The following is a 17,795-nucleotide window of genomic DNA, read 5'->3' on the forward strand; positions in this document are numbered from 1 at the left end:
ACTATGTAGGCAACATAGATTGATTTTGAATGCTCTATTAAATATATAGATAAATTTAAAATGTCTAAATATAAAAAAAATTCATTATATACACAAATACTTCCAATATGCCCATTTAATATGTTAATAATTGAGAAATCTAGATGCCAATCACTTACAGGCATCACTTTCAGAATAATTTTCTACACTTATTCCACTGCATCTTTTACTCTGATCAAGTAGCTTCTATGAATAGCTCATCAGTTTCCCAAAAGCAAGTGGGTTTTAGAACTCTAATCTATACCTTGGAGATGACTTTTGAATACATTTACCGGAGGAAAAAGGAATTCTGGCATAAATCAGGGTTCAGAAAACCCATGATTGACATAAATGAATACATGAGTAATCCCTTAAGAAACATACAACTTTTACAGGGTATATTGCTCTGAAGCCAATGCATGTGAGCAAACTTGAAAATGGTTTTACAATGATGAGAGCTATAGACATTAGATATATGAACTGATAACATTACAAAGTCAGCCCGATGTAACTTTTTCTTGCATTAAAAAGATGTAACATTATATAGCAGTATCATCTATCTACAAAGCTTAACACTTAAAACAGAATTGTCATCCTATAATCAATATTTTAAAAACTGCAGAATATGATCATTTAATAAGTGATGCTAATATAGCAGTAGAAAATACTTTCATACTTATAGCAAGTGGAATGATGTCCCTCTCTAGACACATCCACATCAAATCCCTAGAAATTAAAAATCATTACTGGAAAAAAACAGTTTTGCAGATTTAATTAAAGAACTTTGGATGAGATAGTCCTGAATCCAATGATAAGTGTCCTTATGAGAGATAGAAGAGGAGAGACACAGAGAAGGCCAGGGAGGATGGAAGCAGAGATTGGAGTTATGCCTCCACAAGCCAAGGAATGCCTGGAGCCATGGGAACCGTGAAGAGATAAGAAAGGATCCATCTCAGGAGCCCTAATAGGGTTCACAGCCCTGCTGACACACCTTGACTTTGAACTTCTCCTCCCCCTCAAACTGTGAAAGAATAAGTTTCTTTGTTTTAAGCCTCACAATTGTGGTAATTTGTTATGGCAGTCCCAGGAAACTGACATTATTTTTTCTGATACAATAAAAATGTTCTGTTATATCCTTCAGGATTTACTACTATGTTCCTTTCACCAGTGCAGCCCTTTTGTAAGTACTTACTGTATACCAGGTCTCTGCTAATTCACATCAATCACACATTTATTTTGGCAGTTGGAGAATAACAGGCTTATTGATACTAAATAACTTGACCACAGGGATTTTAAGGAACTCAGTAGGGGATTAAACTAATCTATTCAACTCCAAAACTCACATTCCTACCTCCTAATCTAAAGCTATAGAGAGAAACACACTAAGGTTACTCCCACCCAATACAGTAAGAGTGAGCAAGTCACTGGAAGCTTCTCCCAGGGCTCACCAAAGTCCCACCCTCCTCTCCTTGCAGGCACAATGAAGACCACACTTCCTGCCCACTTGCACAGAGATGGAGCCACGTAAAAGTCTGAGAAGAAGGGACAAGTGCCACTTCCCACTCCAGGCAGAGAAAGGCAGGAATGAGATCTTCACGCTCTCATTCCCTGTTAAGCCCTGTGTTGAGATGGGTCCCTGAGTAACCATGTGAAAGAAAGATCTCCGCCAACTCAATACAAGAGAAAGCATGAGTAAGACACAAACCACTGTTCTGTTAAAACTCTGATGTTGGAGGGTTGTTTCAATAGAATAAATGTCACACTGAATAACATAAAAATGTGCCATCACCTGGCGAGCGTGGCTCAGTGACTGAGCATCAACCTATGAACCAAGAGGTCATGGTACATGCCTAGGTTGCCTGCTTGATCCCCAGTAAGGGGCATCTGATCAATGATTCTCTCTCATTATTGATGTTTCTATCTCTCCCTCTCCTATCCTCTCTGAAATAAATTAAAAATATATATTAAAAAAAGAAATGTGCTATCATTTGTATTCATGAGGCATTTCCTGCTTCTCTCTCTCCATTTCCACACATTGAGCTGGGAGATGTCTTGTACCCATCCTCTGAGATTTAGCCTCATCGACAATAATGGGTGATCATGTGCAGGACTACACATCCCACTATTACATAATACTTACTTTTGTTCATCTCTTTCAAAAGTGTTTCTATTTTAAGATGCAACAGAAGAAAGAAGAAACATTTTTTATTACAATTAGAAAATACCATTGGCAGTGACTATGAAACTATCCTCTCCAAGCAGAAGGCATTCCTTAGGGGCAGTCAAAGAGCATTAATCACATACATGGTTTCCTGATTCCCTGGGTGCAGTTAAAATGCATTAAAAGTATGAATGGTTACAAAAAATGGAAGTCCCAAGAGAGATCTGGTTTGGATTTCGTTTCCTCTGGATGTACACTTTACTCTGTCTGTTAGGGGTTTCTATGCAATTGCATAGTTTACGCATTAATCCCTTCTCTTAAAAACTGCTCAGAGGTGGGTGCTTTTTAAAAAGCAAACAGACTATTTATGCATTCAATGAACATGGATTATGCCTGTGTCTCCGACCTTCTTATTTCATGTGTTTAGGAATTACTCATGGAGAACTTTCTCCCAATAATATTATCCGACTTACTATAACATAAAAGTCATTTTTTGAAGCTGTTGTAACTACATTCATGTTCCATTTCAAGAAATAAAGTTGGCTTTTATTGCAAAATGCTATTTATTGAAATAGAAGTCATTGTACAGAAATATATAAATGTAATTTAATTTAGATCATTCCAAATGTATTTAATCATAACTATGTTTAAGTTCCAGGATCCAAATATTTGAGAAAAATGTATAACAGAGACTATCATAAGTAATATTTAACCTTTAACCATATACCTAAATATGTACATAAATCAGTGATGTTAGGAAAGAGTTTCAAAAACAAAATATGAAAAGGACCAATTTTAGTAGCTAACACCTATATAGCTCTCACTTTATACCAGGCAATATGGTAGTTGATCTTCATGCCAAATCTTTTAAGAGAAGTACTAGTAATACTTTCCTATTTTACAGATAGTGAAACTGAGGTAAAAAGATGTTAAGGAACTTGCTGGAGATTGCAAAGCTAGCAAGTAGTAGAGCCAGGATGGATTCTGACGCTGCCATTTGCTACTAGAGGCCATTTTCTCAATTGCTATTCTATCCACACAGTTGGCTGCATCAAAAGTAAACTCTTAGGTGATAAAAACTAAAACATAAACACCAGAAATCAAGTTGTAAAACAAGTCACATCCTAGGAGAAGCTATTTGCAATGCAATTAACATACAAAGAGTTCTTTTTTAGAACATACAAAGAACTCCTACAAAGTAATGAGACAGAGATTAAAAGATCAAATAGAAGAGAGGTCAACAAATATATGTATAGCTGAGGCATAGAAAAATCAATAAGGGATGGCGACTGAACACATTAAAAAATACTCAACCCTATTAGGAATCGGAGGAATGAAAATCAGCCACAAGATACCTCTTTATACTCTACGCTGTCTAACAATTAGAAAGTCTGACAGTACGCAGTGTTGGGAGCAGGGAGGGAAATAAGAATTGTCATACATTGTACATCGGGGAGTAAATTAAGGAAACACTTGGGTGAGCTATGAGACAATGCCTGGCAATGTCTTACATGCAAATACCCAACCACCCAGCGGTCTGCTCTGGGTAGAGCCTCCAGGGAAACCCATGCACCTGAGCCCAGGAGACCGTACAGGACTGTTCATGCCTTCATGTCCACAGTAACACAACAATGGAGCAACCTAAGTGATCAGCAATAGGGGAATAGAAAAATATACTGATATGATTATATATCACATATGACATACATCTAGATTAAATTATTCGTCAGGTGAAATAAGTGTGAGAAAAAAACAAGTCATCTTTTCTGTCAAAGAACAGTTTAGGCAGCAGCCATTTTGGACTGTGTAAGTTGGCAGTTGCCATGTTGGCTGCATGGCTTGCAGCTCCCCAAGAGGCTGCCATCTTGAAACGGCAAAGGTCAACCCCTCCCTTCAAACTAGCCAATTGCAAAAGACTGTGTGCCTGAGCTCCAATCAAAAGTGAGGGACAGGTTACGTGCGGCAGGATTAAAATGCTAAGCAGACCACCTGCTCAGTGTGAACATGCTTCCAGACCATGTGCTGCACACCCTTCTACGTAGAAGTGAAGATATTTGCCTTGCTGCCTGGCTCCCGGGTCTGTTTTGTGTTCTACCAGGACTCCTAAATTTGGGGGCTCGTCTTATTTCTTACATAAGTTAGCCAGATACTACATATATATCAATATGGGTAGTTCTCAAAAACAAAAATAGAGTAGAAAGTGCAACTTACACATAAGAAATGTACTGCATGAGATACTACATAATGGGAATTTTAACAATACTGACTGAATACTATATATGGTATCCTATATAATAAAAGGGTAATATACAAATAGACCAAATGGCAGAACAACCAATCAAAGCGTAATATGCTAATGATATGCTAAGGCTGCTCAACTGCTCGCTATGACCTGCACTGACCACCAGGGGGCAGACGGTCAACTGGTCGACCAGTTGCTATGTTGTGCACTGACAACCAGGGGGCAGATGCTCCAACCGGTAGGATGGTTAGCTTGCTGCTGGGGTCCAGCTGATCGGGACTGAGCAAGATGGGCTGAACATGCCCTGGAGCCCTCTTGCAGTTCCTCCCCGTGGGGTCTTTCAGCCTGGCCTGCACCCTCTCGCAATCCGGGACCCCTTGGGGGATGTCAGAGAGCAGGTTTCAGCCTGATCCCGCAGGCCACTCCCCTTGGAATGGCACCAGATGCAGGGCTCATGGCTGGTGAGCGTTGCTGCGACAGCGTGAAACTCTCCCTATCGGGACTGACTGGGCGCGAACCTGAGGCAGGCATAGTGGGGTCTGGATGAGCAGAAGCCGCAGGTAGGAGCTGCGGGCAGCATTGGACTGCAGGTTTTGGCCCAATCCCTACAGGCCACCCAGAGAGACCCCACCTGTGCACAAATTCATGCACTGGGCCTCTAGTATGTGTGTGTGGATAGATAGATAGATAGATAGATAGATAGATAGATATAGATATAGATATCTATCTATATATATATCACAGGCATTTGGAGGATTAAATAAATTAGTTTATCTCAAGTGACTTATCAGGTGATCAGGGCCTGGCACCTTTTGACCAAGTATAGATTTGCTTCCTATTTTATTACATATTATTATATGGCTTATCGATTATGGCTTATGCTAATCTATTTCATCTCTTGGAGTATACTGTAGGCCATTGTGGGAGGGCCAAAGGGGGCAGATATGGGGAAATGGGAAGAGCAAACCTTAAGAAAATACCCAGGCAAGGTGGGTTCTATGGCTAGGCTGTTGGTCACAACCAGTCCTGGAGAAAATGGTAAGACTTGCTCACCACAAACTCTTGGTGACATCTCCCTTTGGTTTTTCGTATCCAGAGCAGAGAGACCCAGAGAGAGCTACCCATGACTGCAGTCTAATAGGGGTGTGGGTAGGAAAGCGCACAGTACTGGAGCATCATGGCCACAAGAGGTGCATTCAAGGCATTCCTGCACACCAGGCCATGGGACCTTGAGCACATCACATACTTTTCTCCAAGCCTCAGTTTCCCTAATTGGAAATTGTGGATATAACTAGAATTTTCCTCCTGGGAATCATGTTAAAGCTAAGACTGTAATGTATGTAAAACTCAAACAACAGTGCTGGGAACATATGAGGCTTTAAAGTGGGGGGGAGGGGGGCGGAATAAGCTATTGTTATCACAAGAACAGGAACAGAGGCCTGAGAGAGCACAGCCAGCTCAGAGTAGAGAAAGTCCAATAGGTCAACAACATGGAATTCAACATGTCTGCGTTTGGGGCCAATAAATATTATCATGAAAATATGTTACAGGCTTTGTGGAATTGAAATTATCCATTTTCCCACACTGAACTGGGGAAGAAAAACAAATGCTGTCTCACCAAGGAAAGATGATTCTCTTTGAAAGTGTAAGTTTTCCAATCCATCCCACACAGGATGCTTCTCTTTGCAACTGATACTGGTCTTGCCTTAGTGAAAGCTTAAAGACCACTTGTTATTTTCAAAACCTCGGGAGAAAATAAATCAGACCAAAATTGCTATTATGAATTTTCCTTTTGGTTTGAGGCAGAGGAAATTCACATTCTAAACTAATTTCGTTGGAGTTGGACAAATTATGCAGACGACTGATACTGCAGAGAGGTACCAGCTCCCACACTGTAGCCTGGATACACACGGTTCCAATGTTTATCACAAAACACACCACACTGTCGGGTTTGTGAGCTGGCCAGCTAGAGCTAAATGAGGGAGAATTAACATGAATTCTGTTTGTGTTCCTTCAAAATACATACTCCAGTTTCCAGCAAACACAAAGAATTAAGTCCTAGGCTCAATCACCCAAAATGTGCTAGCTACACAAAAGCCAAGCTCTTACTATGGGAAAGACATGCATTCAATTTTCTGTACTTATATTACAAGAGAAATTATATATCTATATATCTACATATCTATATATCTATATATATATCTATATATCTATATCTATCTATCTATATCTATATATCCATATATATATATATAATTTAATATCATAAGAAGGAACAAATGGTGAATTATAAATTAGAAAATTCTCACATTATACCCTCCTCCATAGTTTTCTGGGAGACTTCTCATGATGGGCTAGGTTTTTGTTTTTTGTATTTTTGTTCATTCTCACCCAAGAATATTTTTTCCATTTATTTTTTTTAGAGAGAGTGAAAGGGAGGAGGAGAGACAGAGAGAGAAAAACATTGATGTGAGAGAAACACATCGATTGGTTGCCTCCTGCATGCGGCCTGCAACCTAGGTACATGCCCTTGACCAGAATTAAACCCAAGACCCTTCCACTCATGGGCCTACACTATAACCACTGACCAAAACTGGCTAGGGCGGGGCATTTGTTATTTAACTGCTTATACAATATGCCAGAGTTTTACTGTAGTTGAAGCAATGTTTCTGAATGCCAGTCACATTAGACAATAAATGCCAAAATACCTTTGTCTGTGAGCACTGCATGAATTGGAATGTGGTGAATTACAATCGCAGATGACCAGAAACACTGTGCCTCGATGACTCAGATCTTACAATAATCTCAAATGCCTTCAAACTATCAAAAATTGAACAGTTCATGTGGTTTATGTGCCAAATGCATTCTATATTGTTATATTACTGACTTCCGGTGGTGTTCATGATACCTCATGGTTAGACCTTTGATTAACCTGATCCCTTCATTGGCTGATCCTGAGGCAGAAAGAGAGCTCACTGTGTTTTGCAGTCTGATCATTCACAGCTAATTTCTCAGGCAGGAGAAGAGCAGTTGGTGTGTTGGCTGACAGAGGTGGCATCTATACTAAGGTTCTCAGATGTTCTAGCTTTAGTCTTTTGTATTGAATATCCCAGAATGGTCCCTGTTGTTATGGTCCTATCTGTGAAGGGAGCTCCTTCACCTTGGAGGCATCTCTGGGCAAAAGGAGACGTCACGTTTATGTTTTTCTAGCTTCTTGTGATTGTGTGTGTATATGTCTGTGTGTGTGTGTGTGTGTGTGTGTGTGTGTGTGTAAGAAGTATGTTTATGCATATGGCCTGTGAATATGTATACGTGTGTGTACCTACCTCACTCTTCTGTTTCTCTACAACACACAGATTTCCTCAAAGCTTTTCTTTCAATTGCTCTTACCTCATAAGTGTGTTGTCTATTATGGTACTGAACTGAACTGAAATTGATTTCATTAATATATGTGAAGCTGACACCTCATATGTTTAATGGAATTTATGCAAATAACCACTTCTGTTTCATAGGAAAGAGAAAGGCGATCTTTTGTTTTGTGACTTTGAATACCAACAGATGCTTTTAAAAATAAATTTCAATTTTAGTGTCCTTACAGAGCAGAAACTATGCAATATTCATAAACGACTCTCCTGGTATTATATCACTTCCTTTGGAGCAGCAGTGCTTTATAAACAATTTGAAGGTTCAGTTTAATGGGTGTCCAAATGTTCATAGCGGTCTATTCCTAATTGCCAACAACTAGAAACAACCAAATGTCTTGCAACAGGTGAATGGTTAAACAAGTGGATACATCCATACAAGAAAGATGTATGCAGCCCTAACCAGTTTGGCTCAGTGGATAGAGCGTCAGCCTGCGGACTCAAGGGTCCCAGGTTCGATTCCAGTCAAGGGCATGTACCTTGGTTGCAGGCACATCCCCAGTAGGGAGTGTGCAGGAGGCAGCTGATCGATGTTTCTCTCTCATAGATGTTTCTAACTCTCTATCCATCTCCCTTCCTCTCTGTAAAAAATCAATAAAATATATTAAAAAAAGAAAGATGTATGCAACAATAAAAAAATGGGTTGTTGATATATACTACAGTGACAACTTGGAGAAATCTCAGGAAATTATGCTGACTGCAAAAGATAAAGAACATTCTTCTTGAAATAACAAAATTATAGAAAATAGGTTAGTTTTTGCCTGGGCTATAGGAAAGAAGGTGCAGTTATAAAGGGGTAATATGAGGGGCCTGTGGTGATGCAGTGGTCTTGTATACTGATTGTGGTGACGGTTACACGAAGCTATTTATGCAGTAACATTACATAGAAACACACACACACATACACACAAATGAATGCATGTAAACCTGGGGAAATCTATGGACTGTACCAATGTTCATTTCCCGGTTTTAATGCTGTACTATGTAGTTATGCCTGATGTTTCTATTGTGAGAATGGGGAGAAGTTACAGGAAACTTCTCCAAGTATTTCACCTGGCAACTTCTTATGAATCTAGAAGCATTTCAAAATAAAAAGCAAAAAAAAAAAAAAATAGGAAGGTATGGTTGGATATACTTTACTCTTTTCCCTGAACTGGTTCTCCAATGTGCCTCTCAATTACTTCCTAGCAATAATTACAGTAGAATTTAAAAAAAAATTGGAATAAAAAGAAAGGAAGGGAGGAATGGAGGGAGAAGAAAGAGGGAGAGAGAGAGAGAGAGAGAAAGAAAAACAGTGCTGATTATCTTTTTTGTTCTCCAGTCTTAGCCACTGGAGCTTAGGTGACACCACCTGAGCTCAGTCCTGCTTTGTTCTGTGAATGAAGGCATTAGCCCTGGAACATAATATACCAATCACACTGGCCAATGCAAATCAGATGCAAGAACTGTGCTGTTTCTGAATGAAAACTCATCCATTATAGCTAAGCTCATCAGAGCCCTGCATGCACTTGCATTGCCATATGTTTACAGGGAAAATAAAAAATGGCATTTTGGCTTACAGTGCTAAGTAGAAGTCCTAATGCATTCTGTGTGAGTCCAGGACCTCATATAGTACACATCGGCTCTCTGGGCACGTGTTCATGAAAGTTATGTTTTTGCCGGGCAGATATGCTCTTGATAATTCACAGGGGAGCTACGGCCCTGCCAATCTGCTTCTATGGCCGCCTTCCCACGGCCCCAACTCCTGGAAGCTGGTCTACTTGATTACATCTGTTTCTTTTCATATTTATTGCAATGGGAAAATGTTACATTAAAATATCACTTTTTTCCAGCATTTAATATCTGATATTTGAAACTGAGCAGCTGGGTCAGCCTCATGTTCTCCCCATCTCCCCATCGCATGGCAGCTGCGCTTGTACTGAAGTCCTCCGTGAAAGAATGAGGATTCGAATGGGAGGTCTCACTAAGCAATTGCACTTCCAATCAGATGGATAAAATCATTTACAAATGTAGGAACTGAAATATCTATTAATGTTCTAAGATATTTAAAAGCATATCTTCTGCAACATCACTTTTGAGATCCTAAGCATCTACCATCCATTCTCCCTTGTAAATGTCCTTTGAAACCTACTCCCCTTAAATGATGTGGTTGGAACTTTTTGTCATCTCTTGCCTGGTGGTAGAAATAGCTCTGTGCCTTGAGAACAGGAGTTAATTCTTTCCATGGACAAAGATTCCCTCCTTGATCTAAGTTTTGTTTGGCTCTTCTATGCTCTCATTTTTACTAGGTCCAATCTTTAGAGTTCAGTTTTAGCAAGAGTCATTCTAAGTCAGTATAACCAGAATCCTGCACGCTCCACATCTGATAACTCTTGATATCTGACAGGGTTCTTCATCCTCCACCACCCCCCTGGAGGTGTCTACTCACCCTGGCTGGGTAGCAAGAATCCTGTTAGGTTGGTTTAGCCAAAATCCTCCTTTTCTCCTGATGCTCCCTCCTAGTAATTTCCCATCTACTTGGCCATAAATCCCCACTTTTCCTTGTATTGAGAGTTGAGCCCAATCTCTCTCCCTTACTACAAAACCACATTGTATAGCCCCTCTTGTATAAAGTCTGCCTTACCATTCTTTAACAAGTATCACCAAATAATTTTTTAAACATCATCACAGCTTCCCCACTGCCCCAGAGAAACATGGATGAAGTCACAGGCCCTCTCTATTCTCAGTCCCCTCAGAGGTACTGGCATAATGTTTCCAGGGTGAGCTTCATGGGACTGAGACCTGTGGCTGCCCAAATTTAAATATGACCCATACCCAGAGAGCCCCAAGCTTGGTTTAATGCTCTACTGTTGCCATCTTGAAACTCAATAATTCTACCTTTGGACTACTTTTGCAAGTGAAATTCAGTGAGACAATGGAACATGTACATGAGTGGAGAAGATATACACACTTTGCATGCTCTCTGTTCCTTGCTGCCTCTTTCATATATAGCGTTTGCTATGTCCTGCAGGACCCGTGATGTACTGTGGGAGTCCAGCAAGACTAAAGGCCAGTACAAGGTAGGTGTGTTATGTTTATGACAGTATAGGCAGTAGTACCAACAGACTGAGAAGGCTATGTTTTCCCTTCAAAGTAGAACTTGCTTTAAATGGAGAAGGCAATGATTATCTACAAAACATGAGTGATAATTATCATATCCTTTCTTACTCTCGTTACTCCCTTATGTTGGCCAACTACTTATGCTGGAAATGATGACCTAGAAGGAAAGGGAAAGACATGGGAGCCGGCAGATCTATTTTTTTTTAATTCAGTTCTTCTTTCTCTTCAATAAGAGAATGTTGGTAGAATATTTGCATTTTGCAGAGGGAAATATAAACAGTTGAAGTAGGCTTGTGCAGTGTTTTCACCGCTCTGATAAGAACGAAATACATATGCATATATAAGCTATGGAATATGAATTGCCTAATTTCAGTGATTCTGTGTATAAGTAAATGCTCCTATATTTGCATTTAAATCTGGCACTGCACAATATAAAGATAAATGGTGAACTTCATGTCAATAACTTAAAATGTTAATTTTTACTTACTAAGAATGACATTTCATAGTAAATAAAAATACATCATGACAAGTCAAGAGAGAGACCATGAAGAAAGAAAAAAGCTTTAGTATCATTTAGTACTTTTAATGGCATTTTCCCTGCCCCTGCTTTTGGAACAGGTTCATGTTTTCATTTTTCACTGGGCACTGCCGATTTTGTAGCCTACTCCAAACACGAGCTGCCTCAGCTTGCCACTGTGGGGTTTAAATGATAACGCAGATGAAGGTCCCAGGCACAGAGTATCAACCAGTCCTTCCCTACCTCTCTTTGATTCACTCTAGCAGCCTCCCTCCTATTCTTCATGCTTGCAGCCTTTGTTTGCTCCAATCAATTATCCCCCATATTACTGAAATCAACATCCTAAAGCAGACATCTGCCAGAGGAAGTCCCTAGTTCAAAAGTCTTCAGTGGTTCCCCATTGCCTGCAAGTTCATGAAACCCAAGCTCCTTTGCAGAACTTGCGTGGTCTGTGAGGACCTCCTTGACCGACTGTGAGGACCCATAGCTGCCTGCCTTAGATGTCTAGGCTGATTGAGACTCTGCATCCTCTGAGTCCCCAGAGCAGCTTTATCATTTATCAAAACATGCTATGATGCTTTGCTTTTTAATATTTGTCAAACTGTGAGCTCTTTGGGGACAGAGACCAAATAGCATTCACATGTATTCCACAGTATGAAGCTCTGTTTCTAATACTCCTGAAACGTTTGTTCAGGAATGAAGATCAGCACCTTTAGCACAAGGAAGAATTTCCAGTTCATACTGTCAACACAATCTTTATTTATTTTGCTGAATTTTGTCTTCCTACCAATTGCACTGTGACAAAAAGGGCCAACGTAGTATTGATGTTCTTTTTCAATTTGGCATAGGAACAACTCTACATTTTTCACATTCAATATTATTGTGTATTAGTTTCAGATGTACAGCACAGTGGTGAGACAATCATGTGGTTTCACATATATAAGGAAAATCCATCCTTCTCAAGAAAACACTACATTTTATGCCAATATTTAGTAAACTCTTTTTTTCACATGTTAAATTCTGTGCATCCTATAGACTTGAACAAAGTAATTTTCCTCCCCTTAATTAAGCCCGTTCACTCAAGCTTCCTATTAAATGAAACATTATTTTCACTTATAAATGTTCCATGATGTGTTCCTAGTGGTTTCTAATTGAAGACAATTATACAAAGATAAATCAGAGCTCGTCAGTGGCAGTTGTTATTAGCATGCCCCTGATCTACTTCTGAGGGCTCCATGTTGGTTTAAGGCAATAGGGCAGAGCAGGGCCCCAGAGGGAGCTTTGATGAAGCAGCTCAGGGATTTCTCAGGCAGCGAGGACATCTTTCATCTTTAATTTGTTGGTTTAATCTGGCTAGAGAGGAACTGACAAAATTCTCGTCACCTAATGTGCTTAATGGTCTAAATGAAATGAGTTGATGGTGTTGGTTTTGTCCCTACTGGACCCATTTCAAAGTCATACAAGCCCCCCATAAATTTACTCTAATGAGCCCTTCTCACAGAAAATTTGCCACAGAAACCAGACCTTGCCATTTGTAAAAATTTTCCTAAAGCATTGAAAAAGTGAAATGATGAAAGAGTCTCTAGAACATGGGTTATCACCCCTCAAAACACAGGTCATTCTCAACCAAGGAGAAAATAATACCCCGAATGGAGGAGAGATTTTCTTTCATTTCTTTTCCTATTCAGACAGAGAAAAACCAGGCAAACAAATGTAATATTGGTTTTATTTATAAGTGGTAGTCTTGATCTCCATTTTCACTAAAGAAAAATAAAGTGACTTTACTTTTACTATTATGAGTTAATCTTAAACCTCTCCTTCTCTCTCATGAAAAGGAGTAAAATGTTGAAATGGGGCTTAAAATAGAATAAACTGATTCCTCCAGAGTCAAGGAAGACATGCTTCTCTTGCTCTATTTATAAATGATTAATAGTTCAAAAATAATAGTGCAAGTAAGGACGATTTAAATTTGTTTGAAAAAGCATAAAGGCAAAACAAGAATAAAAACCCCACTTCCTTTGCTCTGTCTTTTTTGACCTTCAAAATGTGGAAAACTACCACCAATATCAAATTCACCCTCCCAACCTAGAATTTTATATAGTTAATGCACTGTCCTGGGACATGACTTCATTTTCCCCCTAGATGAGCTAGACTCAGAATGTCAATTTGATAAGCTGATGAATATATGTGCTTCATTATTTTGATATTATCGATTTAGACTGCCTTGCATGCAAGTATACACACATACCTCTCCCCCCCCTGCCCCCCGCTCCCACATACACACACACACCTCACCACCAATAGTGACAACATTCTTTTTGGCCTAATTTGGAAGTTGGAAGAGCATTTTGTGTCAGGGAATAATAGAGAACAGAAATGTCCAGTATTTAGCCTTCAGTTTTATATAAGGAAAATGTAACTTTTGTGTACACAAAGCATAAGGGTCATACTTAATATTTTCTCTTTCTTCTCCTTTTTAGAGATTCAATGAAAAAATTCTAGCCTGTCATGCTGTAAATGTGAGCAGGTTCATGTGCCTGGGTCCTTGAAAAGTATCATCACTATTTGAAAAACAACAACATATATTACCCATTGAGAAGAGGTCAGTAGAAATACCTTTATATAAAATAAAATGGCATTAGGTAACTATTCTTTGCTGGGGTTATGTCATTTAGTAGAGAACTGTTATGCAATTTCTTCTACTTTTTCCTGAGCCTTTTTTTTTTGGTGAAAAAACCACGATAAATCCACAGAGGGATCAGAAATCAGCCCGTAGCTTTTGGACTGATATGCTACAGTTCCAATGCATCAGCTAATCCTGGCTGGTCCAGCCAGTTAAACTAGGCACATTTATGTCACAAATGCATATGACGAATCAAAGTTAGCACCAATTCTTGCTACTTCAGCCATTGAGAAGGGATGTTTATTCCCCTCCCTGCCCTTGGATCTGGCCTGGCCATGACCTGCTTAGCCCATTAAAATGCAGCAGAAGTGATGCTTTCTATCTTTCTTGTCTCAAGAGATCTACAGCTGTAAGACACCTTGACAGAATGCTCCTTTTTTGGAAGTCTGACTACTGGTGACATCCATGCTGTGAGGAAGCCCAAGCTAGCCACGTGGAGAGTGAACACTGGGGTGACTGACACATGAGTGAAGCTTCTTTAGTGCTTCCTTCTGAGACCAGCGGGTAGAGTAGATGGTCCCAAGTAGTGCCATATGCAACAGACCTATGTGATCAACCCTTCCTGGACTCTTGAGCCATTGGAACCTAAGCAAGTAAAAACAGTGTTGTTAAAGCCAAGAGGGTCCGGCCTAGTTCACTGGAAGTAACAGACAGCCACAATAGTGTGCATTGCATGGAACACTCCTTGGCAGCCAGCAATTTTAGAGGGAAATGATCTAATGAATGACTTTTCAATTTACAAGGGATAATGTATTTTTGCATATTATTTTGAAGAGAAAGATACTTGCAGAAACACAGGGTTAAACATTTAACTACCTGTTTCATTGAATCCTGAGTAAATTCATATTTTATTTAATGCAATTCTTCAATGAATTTAAATGAAAACACTAGATATACTCCATATTGTATGTTTCTGGGGTTGAGATAATTTTTAAAAAGTAAAGCATTTATGGTTTGTTACCTTGAGCAAAGTAGTTTGAAATGGAAATGATGTTTAAAACTAGAAATTAATATTGGGCTACATAGAAAATATTACACATTTGAATAAACTGGGCATATGACAACATAAACTAAAAAAAATGAAGTGAACTTTACCAGGGAGATATTTGGGCAGAATGTGGTTTGAACCAAATCTTGAACAAAAATATTGGGTAAAATTGGATAGTGGAATGGAGGGGAATTTCACACAAGTATTGACATGGCAGATTACTAATATGAGCTAAAGATGAAAGAAAAAGGAAAATCAATAACTTAAGTCAGTTTAACATTTCTAGACAACACTCTAGCTAAGCTCTGCAGAGTATAATTTAGCCTGCGAAATATTTCTCTCAATGCTCTTGTGGTTGATAAAAGGGAAGGACTTGGGTGGCAAGAGGTTATTTCAACTGAGAAGTGACATTTGGGATAGAACGAAAGGAGAGTGTGAGAAGATAAACCAAACCAAACAAACAAAAGTCAAGCAATCAACCAACCAATCAACCTACCTACCAGCAAAAAAAAAATACAAAGTAGTGAAGACCTACTGCAGAGATACATTGCTTCGGACTTATTGCTATAAGAGTGTGTGTGTGTGTGTGTGTGTGTGTGTGTGTGTTCTGCAACAGCAAATATATCCCCATAAAACTTCATTAACAAAGCAGACAGCAGGCAGGATTGGGCCCTCAGTCCCTAGTTTGCCAACTCCTATGTATCTGAAGACTATTCATAATTGAATTACTCTGCAACCTCACACCATAAATTTTACAGTATTTATAATGTGCATATTGGTTGCAGATAGTATATTCAACTAGTATGCCAATCTTATTTTTTCAAGTCTTGCAATTCAAGTGACCTTAGGGACATAGCTCTTATTATCTGAAGACTTTTTTACAAGATGATTTTCTGGTTGGGAGATGCTTTGGTGCCTAAGTCTTCTTTTCAAATTCATTGGGTGTTAAATAGTCAAGTTTCTGTTCCTTGAGTGCCTACCAATTGGGATTTTAGCATTCATGCATAATGATGAGGATAAAATGATAGGTGGGGATACAAGTAAGAGGAGCATTGAGAGAGCTGGAGTAGAGAAAGAAAACTTAGCAGAGATAGTTAAGTGCCTTCCAATATGTGAAGAGCTTGTCCACCCAGCTGAGACGCTGTCTTTACTGAGCTCCAAGTAGGTGCTGGTGAGGTGGGAGAACCAACCACTACCAAGACACAGTTCCTGTCCTTCAGGAGCACACACTGGTAAACCTGTGGGACAGGACAAGTGGGCAACAGGTGAAGAGGAGAAAAATTCACCCATTATAAAGACCTTTCTGTAATGAGAGCTACCTGGGTTGAATTTTGTACCTGGACATCTAGGAAGCTCATCATCCCTGGAAGTAATCAAAGAGAAGTGTGATCTCTAGTCTGGCATGTTTATTAAAGCAATGCCTCAATTAGGACTAAATCCAGAATATCATGCATAAAGCAGCAGTTAACAAATTTGATTTACTATGGGAAGAGAGAAAATATTAAATTATATAAATCATACTTGTTACTCATTTGGTACCGTATTTCAATTTTTTTTTACCTGTTCTTACTTTTCCTTTATCTAAAATTCAGCAGAAGGCAATGGTCAGTGCCTTTCCAAAGATGGTAAATAAAATTAAAAAAATTGTAAACCACCTATTCTTTCATTTAAAAGTAGGGGTTAAACATAGTGATTTATTTAGAAAATAAAACAACAAAAACTTAATTTTTTTGGTAACACTTTCAAAATTGCTTTTGATTGCTTTTAATTTCATTTGATTCCCTGATATTGAGTCCCATATGAATTAAAAGGTAAAAGTAATGAAAATTAAATAACTAGAACACCTCCATTAATTAACATTATTGTATTTTATTTATTAGTTCATCAGTCACACCTTCAAACTAAATGGAAATGATGAATATTAACAATAGGAGCTAGCCAACTTCATTAAAGCTACCCACGTTTGAAGCCATATGTTTTTTCATAATATTTTAAAATAAACTCATCACTTTGTAAGAAATGGAGTGGAGTACCAAAGGAAATACTGAAGCACTGACAATAATCAAATAATGCACTTGTTGATCTATGCAACGGCAAATGAACAGAATTAGTATTATGTTTCTTAGCCCTTTAAAGATTGAGCCAATTGCACTGCTTCCTGTGAATTGATGACAGCAATTCTCAATTCCTTGTATAGAAAATCAAGTTGGATTTAAGATTTATACCTTTCCATTGAAAGGGTATTTTCCAAAGAGGAAACAAATAAGAGTTCAGATCATTGATCATCATATTAATATGTCCAGTCTGTGCCCACCACTGTGCCAGGGACTGGAAGGACAGATAACATTCTGCACTCCTGCCCTACAGGTGTGCAGGACTCAGCAATGAGGACAGGCTGGCAGGAGAACCAAGTCTAAGATACGACAGCATCAGCAGCATTGTCTTGGGAAGGGTTGCATGTGAAGGAGGAAATGGCAGACATGTCAACAGAGAGATGGTATGGAATTCTGGCTGTACAGGTTGGAGGGGAGTATCTACACTAATAAAAGAGAAACATGGTAATTGGCGTACGACCGCTACCCTTCCCATTGGCTAATTAGCGAGATATGCAAATTAATCACCAGCCAAGATGGCGGTTAACTGTCAACAAAGATGGCGGTTAATT

General features: G+C 39.0%; 1 protein-coding gene across 7 annotated transcripts in view; it reads right to left on the reverse strand.

Annotated features, from left to right (window-relative positions):
- CTNND2 (catenin delta 2) overlaps positions 1–17,795 on the reverse strand; it is a 760,996-nt gene that overhangs the window by 346,093 nt on the left and 397,108 nt on the right. The gene's annotated exons all lie outside the window — the stretch shown is intronic.

This window comes from Myotis yumanensis, unplaced genomic scaffold, assembly GCF_028538775.1.
Source record: "Myotis yumanensis isolate MYYU_CA2020_CCGP unplaced genomic scaffold, mMyoYum1.0.hap1 SCAF_4, whole genome shotgun sequence".
NCBI classification, from domain to species: Eukaryota; Metazoa; Chordata; class Mammalia; order Chiroptera; family Vespertilionidae; genus Myotis; species Myotis yumanensis.